This window comes from Podarcis muralis, chromosome 14 (assembly GCF_964188315.1).
Source record: "Podarcis muralis chromosome 14, rPodMur119.hap1.1, whole genome shotgun sequence".
NCBI lineage: Eukaryota > Metazoa > Chordata > Lepidosauria > Squamata > Lacertidae > Podarcis > Podarcis muralis.
Window position 1 is genome coordinate 20,073,423 of NC_135668.1, and position 7,872 is coordinate 20,081,294.

The following is a 7,872-nucleotide window of genomic DNA, read 5'->3' on the forward strand; positions in this document are numbered from 1 at the left end:
TTTGGTTATTTTTGCAAACCGCTTGGAGATTTGTTGTTGTTGTTGTTTGAAAAAAGGGGAATAGAAAGACATTTAAAAAAGTAAAGAAATATGTGCTGGTCTGGCTTCAAATTATTTGTTACCTGTTTTTCAACCCTGCTTTTCAGACAATTATTTCCCCCCAAGGTGGCTGACATAGGGGACCCATGCCATTCTGTTGCCTGAGCCAAAATGGGAAGGTGCCACCATGTAAATGTGCTACCCGCTATTCGCCACCCATTGCCATCCCCACCGAAGCCTCAGTAACCTGGGTTGTGCAGCTGGGCATCTGAGTGCCAGCAATATCTTGAAAGATCTGCTTTAGGCCTGGTCGATGTATCGATACATTCTCCAAGACTGGTTTGAGAGCCAGGTGAAGATGGCACTTGGACCTGGCGGTATATCGCAGGTGGGGCTTGCCTACTGGCCGGCGCCTTAACTTCCTTCTCCGACCAAGCAGGTGGGCTACTTCCTTCACCGCCGTGCCAGGCACTGGTGGCGGCGGGAGTGACGGCAGCATCACTCCAGATGATAGATGATTGATAGATGATAGATATAGATAGATAGATAGATAGATAGATAGATAGATAGATAGATAGATAGATAGATGATGATAGATAGATAGATGATAGATAGATAGATAGATAGATAGATAGATAGATAGATAGATAGATGATAGATAAACTTTATTCGCATTAGCCAACGACCATAGCAACATAAAACAAGCAATATATGCAATTAAAAAGACTTCACTCCAGAGCCTCAAGAGACTGGGGCCAATGCTCCTTCCTTTCCAACATCGTGATGTATCACTACATCGTGATGTTTCACTGACGATACATCACGATGTTGAAAACCTGATTATCGCCCAGCGCTAATCTGCTTCTCCTCTCTGGCAGCAGGGGGCGTGCTTGCAGAGGTGCACCTCGGATTCCGCGGCCTGTGGCAGCTGCCTCAGTCTGCTCCACAGATGGACCGGCCCTCATTTCCATAAAATAATGAAGGGAGGGGTGCCGCTACAAGGCTTACAAAGGTGAAATGTACAAGGGTAGGGGACTGGTGAAATATGACAGAAGGGAGGTCCCAGTTCAAGGCCAGAACACACTGGAGAAGTATACGGGCCATTTATATCCAGCTCAGAAACACCTGCTCGTTTAAAGCCATCTTATACTGCTTAAACAGCCATTGCTTCCCCTTCTCACACAAAGAATTCTGGGAACTGTAGTTTGTTAAGGATGTGGAGAGCTGTTAGGTAAAGGTAAAGGGACCCCTGACCATTAGATCCAGTCATGACCGACTCTGGGGTTGCGGCACTCGTCTCGCTTTATTGGCCAAGGGAGCCGGCATACAGGTTCCGGGTCATGTGGCCAGCATGACTAAGCCAGTGGCGTAGCATGGGTTGTCAGCACCCGGGGCAAGGCAAGTAATTTGCGCCCCTTAACCCGTGGATTTGCGCCCCCTAACCTGTGGATTTGCCCTAACCCCAGATGTTGCGCCCGGTGCGGCCGGCCCCCCCTGCACCCCCCATGCTACGCCACTGGACTAAGCCGCTTCTGGCGAACCAGAGCAGCGCATGGAAACGCTGTTTACCTTCCTGCCAGAGCGGTACCTATTTATCTATTTGCACTTTGACGTGCTTTTGAACTGCTAGGTTGGCAGGAGCTGGGACCAAGCAGCGGGAGCTCACCCCGTTGCGGGGATTCGAACCACCGACCTTCTGATCGGCAAGTCCTAGGCTCTGTGGTTTAACCCACAGCGCCACCCGCGTTAGAACACTGCAATTCCCAGCTATACAAAATAAGGCAGGCAGGCAGGTGGGCTTGTAGGAATCAATACTAAGGTTGGCATGACAGTGCTCTATTTCCCCTCACGGACCAGCCACCGGTGCCCTTCTGTTCTCATACCACAGGGCAGCTCCTGCCCCAGAGCAAAGCACTAAGGGGATTTGCCCCATGTCTTGTTCAGGAACTGTACACTTCCTTTCCCCGTCTCAGCAAGGCACACCCCGCCAGCCACAGAGGGTGGCATTCCAATATGTGACAAGTCCCTGGTGTGTGTGTGTCCTCTGTTTCATTTCAGCTGCTGAGGTTTTTTAACAAATTCCTGGTGGGCTTCTTGAACTGCCCCAGACCCTGCAATCGTCATCTGAGCATCCCCTCTGTGTGCCCCCTTCCTGGCAGGTCCGGAGGGTGGCAACATGAGAATGAGTCTTTTCAGTGGTGGCTCCCCACTTGCAAAATGCTCTCCCTTTGTTAACCATACAGTGGCACCTCAGGTTAAGCACTTAATTCGTTCCGGAGGTCCGTTCTTAACCTGAAACTGTTCTTAACCTGAAGCACCACTTTAGCTAATGGGGCCTTCTGCTGCTGCCGTGCTGCCGGAGCACGATTTCTGTTCTCATCCTGAAGCAGAGTTCTTAACCTGAAGCACTATTTCTGGGTTAGTGGAGTCTGTAACCTGAAGCATATGTAACCCGAGGTACCACTGTATTCCAGACAGGCATCTATGGGGAGGGGGGTGCGGCGGGTTAGGTCAACTATACAGTGGTACCTCGGGTTACAGACGCTTCAGGTTACAGACTCCGCTAACCTGGAAGTAGTACCTCAGGTTAAGAACTTTGCTTCAGGATGAGAACATAAATCGTGCAGCAGCGGCACGGCAGCAGCGGGAGGCCCCATTAGCTAAAGTGGTACCTCAGGTTAAGAACAGTTTCAGGTTAAGAACGGACCTCCAGAACGAATTAAGTTCTTAACCCAAGGTACCACTGTAGTTGTTCTCGTTCCTTCTTTGCCCTGACCTGCCCCTACGAAAGGAGGCCGAGATCACGAAACATCATGGAATCCCAGATGATCTTTTTAGACTCACGAGCACCCAGAAGTGGGGGAAATGACAAGTTTTACCAAACTGTGCTGCTGAGGTTTATGGTTGCGGGTCTCCACAACAGCACTGAAGAATGGAGAAGCAGGCCCGTCCTTCCTGCAGCCACACTCCCCCCCCCCCCGGCAGCTCCCAATATCTAGGAATTGTTATTTAAACCACTTTAAAAGCCAGGGAAGGGACCCAGCGCTGCTGTTTACTGGAAGCTTGCCATCTCATTATCAGGAGTGTCTATTTGAAGGCATTCCTCCAGGAAAAAAGCCTAAAGCATTAACTACACAACCATTACGGATGGTTATTGGAACATACGTTGGATCGTAACATCGTTATAAGCCAATAATGGCTCATAATAATATCTCACTTTTAACCCCACTTGTCACAGTCAGAGGCTGAAGCATAGGTAGGCAAACTAAGGCCCGGGGGCCGGATCCGGCCCAATTGCCTTCTAAATCCGGCCCACGGACGGTCCAGGAATCAGCATGTTTTTACATGAGTAGAATGTGTGCTTTTATTTAAAATGCATCTCTGGGTTATTTGTGGGGCATAGGAATTTTTTTTCTTTTTCAAAATATAGTCCGGCTCCCCGCAAGGTCTGAGGGACAGTGGACCACCCCCCTGCTGAAAAAGTTTGCTGACCCCTGGGCTAAAGGCTCGCTTCCAGCTTCTTTCTTGAACAGCCCGGTTAATCTAAACAGGACCAGAACCAGTTGGGCTTTGTCCTGAGCCTGAGGCTGAAAGTTGTTGTTGTTTTACAAATTTAAATAAATGTTAAGTATTTATGTGCATTGGGTGAAAAACGTGACACAGTCTTGAAGCAGTATATACATGGCATTAGCCACAATTCATCTGTAGCCAGTAGTTTCTTGAGAAATACTCCTCTTGGATGTGTTTTCCCTCAAACCAGCTCCTAGCCAATTAGAAAATGGAAGCCTCAGCAAAGCTGAGGTGTGTACATTGGAAAGAGCCATTGCACATGTGCAGAAGACAGCTTCAGTGAACTGGCGTTTGGAATGGGGAAGCCAATGAGGTGAGGTGCCTCGGGCGAAGACATTTTTTACCCCTCTCCAGTGTGTACAGCAATGTAAGAAAGTGGATTGACAGGGGGAAATGACCTCACTGCGTTTCAAGCCACTAATACGTACATGGCCTCAGTTTTAAGCAAATAAGAGCTGTGGCTTGGTAAAAGGCAACCGATATAGATTTTGTCATATTAGAGAGTTTAGAATGCTCATAAATATTAATAAATATGTATCAGATCTGAGGGCACAAGATTAGACTGTGATGAACATGTTCCCATCAGTCCCATCAGGACTGCAGAAACCACTCAATATTTTTTGGTGCCCTATTTTGTTTTGATGTGCCATCTCCCCCCCTCCCCCCAATGACAACTAGGGGTCTCAAAAGTTGGGCCTCTGCGAATGTCTGAGAAGGCCTGTTCTTTAGTGGTGGCTGTTGCCCATCGCAAGGGACAAAGTAACACTTTTAGAAGCCCTTAGCACTGAAAAGATCATGGTGCCCCCACATGTAATTCAAACAAACAAACATCTTACACAATATAGACTATTTTTATGTGTGCGCCCACGCGCATGTGTGCATGTGTATGAATGAATCAAATACAGTGGTACCTCGGGTTAAGTACTTAATTCGTTCTGGAGGTCTGTTCTTAACCTGAAACTGTTCTTAACCTGAAGCACCACTTTAGCTAATGGGGCCTCCTGCTGCCGCTGCGCCACCGGAGCACAATTTCTGTTCTCATCCTGAAGCAAAGTTCTTAACCTGAAGCACTATTTCTGGGTTAGCGGAGTCTGTAACCTGAAGCGTATGTAACCTGAAGCGTATGTAACCAGAGGTACCACTGTACATATAACTCAGAATAATATATCAATAATAAAAGCCTAGATTTATTGCAGCACAAGACAAGTTTGGATTTATTAGCAATACTTCAGTCTATGTTAGCAGGACACCTCCTGGTTTAGTTCAGGATCAGCAGCACTATATATTCCAGAAAGCAGTTTATCTGACTGTCCATTTGCTTGTTCTCTACATGTTCAGACACCTCCTGAGATCTCATCACCAAACTCAGCATGCTGCTTTCCCAGGTGGCAGTCTTCCTCAATGTTTAAGTGCCAGGTGCAATTTTGAATCAAGATGGCACACTGAAATGGAACTTTGGCTTGTCTTTGCCTATTTTTTGGCATAGGTTCGACCATCCCTTGATATATCAATATCGCCAAACTTTGCACAAAAGATTCCTAAGATGGGGGCAGAAGTTTTCATCGGCCCTTGGATCCCACACACCATTTTGAATCAAGAAGACAGACCAAAACACGACTTCCGGTTTACTCCACCCAGTTTTTGGCATGATGGGTCCAAATGTACAAACTGCACTACAGTGGTACCTCGGGTTACATACGCTTCAGGTTACAGACGCTTCAGGTTACAGACTCCGCTAACCCAGAAATATTACCTCGTGTTAAGAACTTTGCTTTAGGATGAGAACAGAAATCGTGCAGTGGCAGCAGGAGGCCCCATTATCTAAAGTGGTGCTTCAGGTTAAGAACAGTTTCAGGTTAAGAACAGGCCTCCGGAACGAATTAAGTTCTTAACCTGAGGTACCACTGTATTTATTTAAAAATTGCAATATTATTTGGTTTCTAAAAATACCTGGGCAGCACATGGCACTCCTCACTACTAAGTAATAAAAACAGAACAGAAAAATAGAGGAAGAGTGTGTAGAAAGTTCTGATTTTTCCTATGATTACTATTTCCATGCTTAAAAGCACAGAAATAGCACCTATTTAGCCTGCCTATTGGGTATTCTAGCACTGACCGGTAGGGCAAAGGTGAAGCCAGAGCCAACGAGAGGCAAGCCAATGGATTATATTTTTGTCCCCATCACCTACTGAGTTCTACTTGCTACTTGCTAGGAAGTAAAGCTTATTTCAGGTGATGGGGATAAGCTGGAAGTGCAACAGTTGGGATCATTCCTTTTGTAATTGAAGGGTTAATTAACCAAGGGGTTGGTGATGCCTGGAGCTGTTTGCAGAAAGCTTGAAGGACTCTCCAATAAGCAGGAGGGAACAATCGTGGTCATTCGTATGCCTTATTGGCACAAGCAGCAAACACACACCCTGGGGTCAGGTTCACTGCATGTACGGCGTTAAAGGAAAATATTATGAAAATGATGTATAGATGGTACTTAACTCCTGTAAAATTAGCAAAGATATATCATAATAGTGAAAATCTATGTTGGAAATGTAAAGGAAAAGAGGGTACCTTTTATCATATGTGGTGGACCTGCCCCAAGGTGAAAGACTTCTGGGAGAAGATTTATAATGAATTGAAAAAAATGTTGAAATATACAAGAAGAGGCCTTTCTTCTTGGAATAAAAGGTTTGGAATGGCCCAAAAAAGATGTTAGATTGTTTTTGTATGCCACAATTGCAGCTAGAATTTTGTTAGCTAAGAACTGGAAAACACAAGAAGTCCCAACAGTGGAGGAATGGCAGATGAAGATGATGGACTTTTCGGAGCTAGCCGACCTGACTGGAAGAGTCCGCGACCAGGAGGAGGAGGAGTACCAGGAGGAATGGATGAAATTCAAAGACTATTTCGTTAAATATGCTAAGATAACTTAATTGGAAAAACTTGCAAATATCAGATAGGCTTAGGATTTAATTATGTGATGTTAGAGAATAATATGTTTAAAGTCAAAATGAAAACAAAGATGTTAAGTGATTAAGTTATTTTTATGAGAAAATTGGTTTTGGAAAACTGTTACAATGATGATATACACTGAAATTCAGCCAGGGGGATTTGAGGAAGTCACTTAACGATGTTACTAAGATTGGATCAAGTACAGTTAAAATGTATGTATGTATGTATGTATGTTTAAAATTTTTGGAAAACCAATAAAAAAAATTGAAAAAAAGAAAAAGCAGCAAACATACACCCTAGAAAGAGAACACAGATAGACATAGAGAACCTCCTAATACCTCCACCAACTTCTCAGCTTAGATGAGAACACGCATGGGCAGTGGCTTCCAAACTTTCAGCATTTGGGGTAATGCTTTTCACATCAGCTTTGCAAAGGGTTCTGGGGCACATTTTCTGCAGGGAGCATTGGCCGGGCCAGCAGGGCAATGTTGCTGCCCAATTTGGAGAGCCTACCTTATAACAGACCCATCATCACGAACAGCACAAGCGACGGCAAATGCTTTCTTATAGAAGGATTCCTCGGGTTTCTGTAGCTTGAAAGTTAGCAAAGAGAGTTAAAATACCAACTTAGTGTTTTTATTATTAAGAAGCAGACAACACTGCCACCTGGTGTACAACAGGGGAAATACTTCCTGGTGGAACAAAACTTAAGCACCCCTTAATTTCAGACTAAGTGCAATTCAGACGACTACGCATCCTGATTTGCTTGCACAAAGCTTAGGCAGAGGTTAGGTTATATCCGGTCTTTATTGAGCATTTTTCCTGATTTTTTTGCAAGGAAGGTCAGTCGACACTGAGCGTTCATCCTGATTTGCTTGCAGGCTGTTTACACGCCTTCCCACACTTTCCCACGGTCACATGCAGAGGCGTAAACCGTTACGGAGTTGCGAGCTCTGTTGAGCGCACGAAGACTTCCTGCGCAATCGTGTCTGCTCAAAAATGACTGAGTCCAGCGGTGCTTATTGGGGCAACAGCGAAAATGCAAAGGTACCAAATGATAGCGGAGGAGAGCAAGGCGATTGCTTAATTACGGAAGCCAGTGATTGTTGCCAAGATGGTAAAAAATATATATCTGCACAGAAATCGCGACTGCATATAAAAGCAGCAAAAATACAATTATGCCACTAAACCAGTGGCAAACCTGCAAGCCCTCTCGACCGCGGCAGGACTCGAACCTGCAATCTTCTGATCCGAAGTCAGACGCCTTATCCATTAGGCCACGCGGCCGCGCTGAGTACACGATCTCCTCTAGACCTATAG

The 7,872-nt window shown here is 45.6% G+C and overlaps 1 non-coding gene across 1 annotated transcript; it reads right to left on the reverse strand.

The window, feature by feature from the left end:
• Window positions 1-7,766: 7,766 nt before the first annotated feature.
• On the reverse strand, window positions 7,767-7,839 carry TRNAR-UCG (transfer RNA arginine (anticodon UCG)). Its single transcript has one exon. It is a non-coding gene; the product is annotated as a tRNA-Arg (tRNA).
• Between the last annotated feature and the right edge of the window lie 33 nt (window positions 7,840-7,872).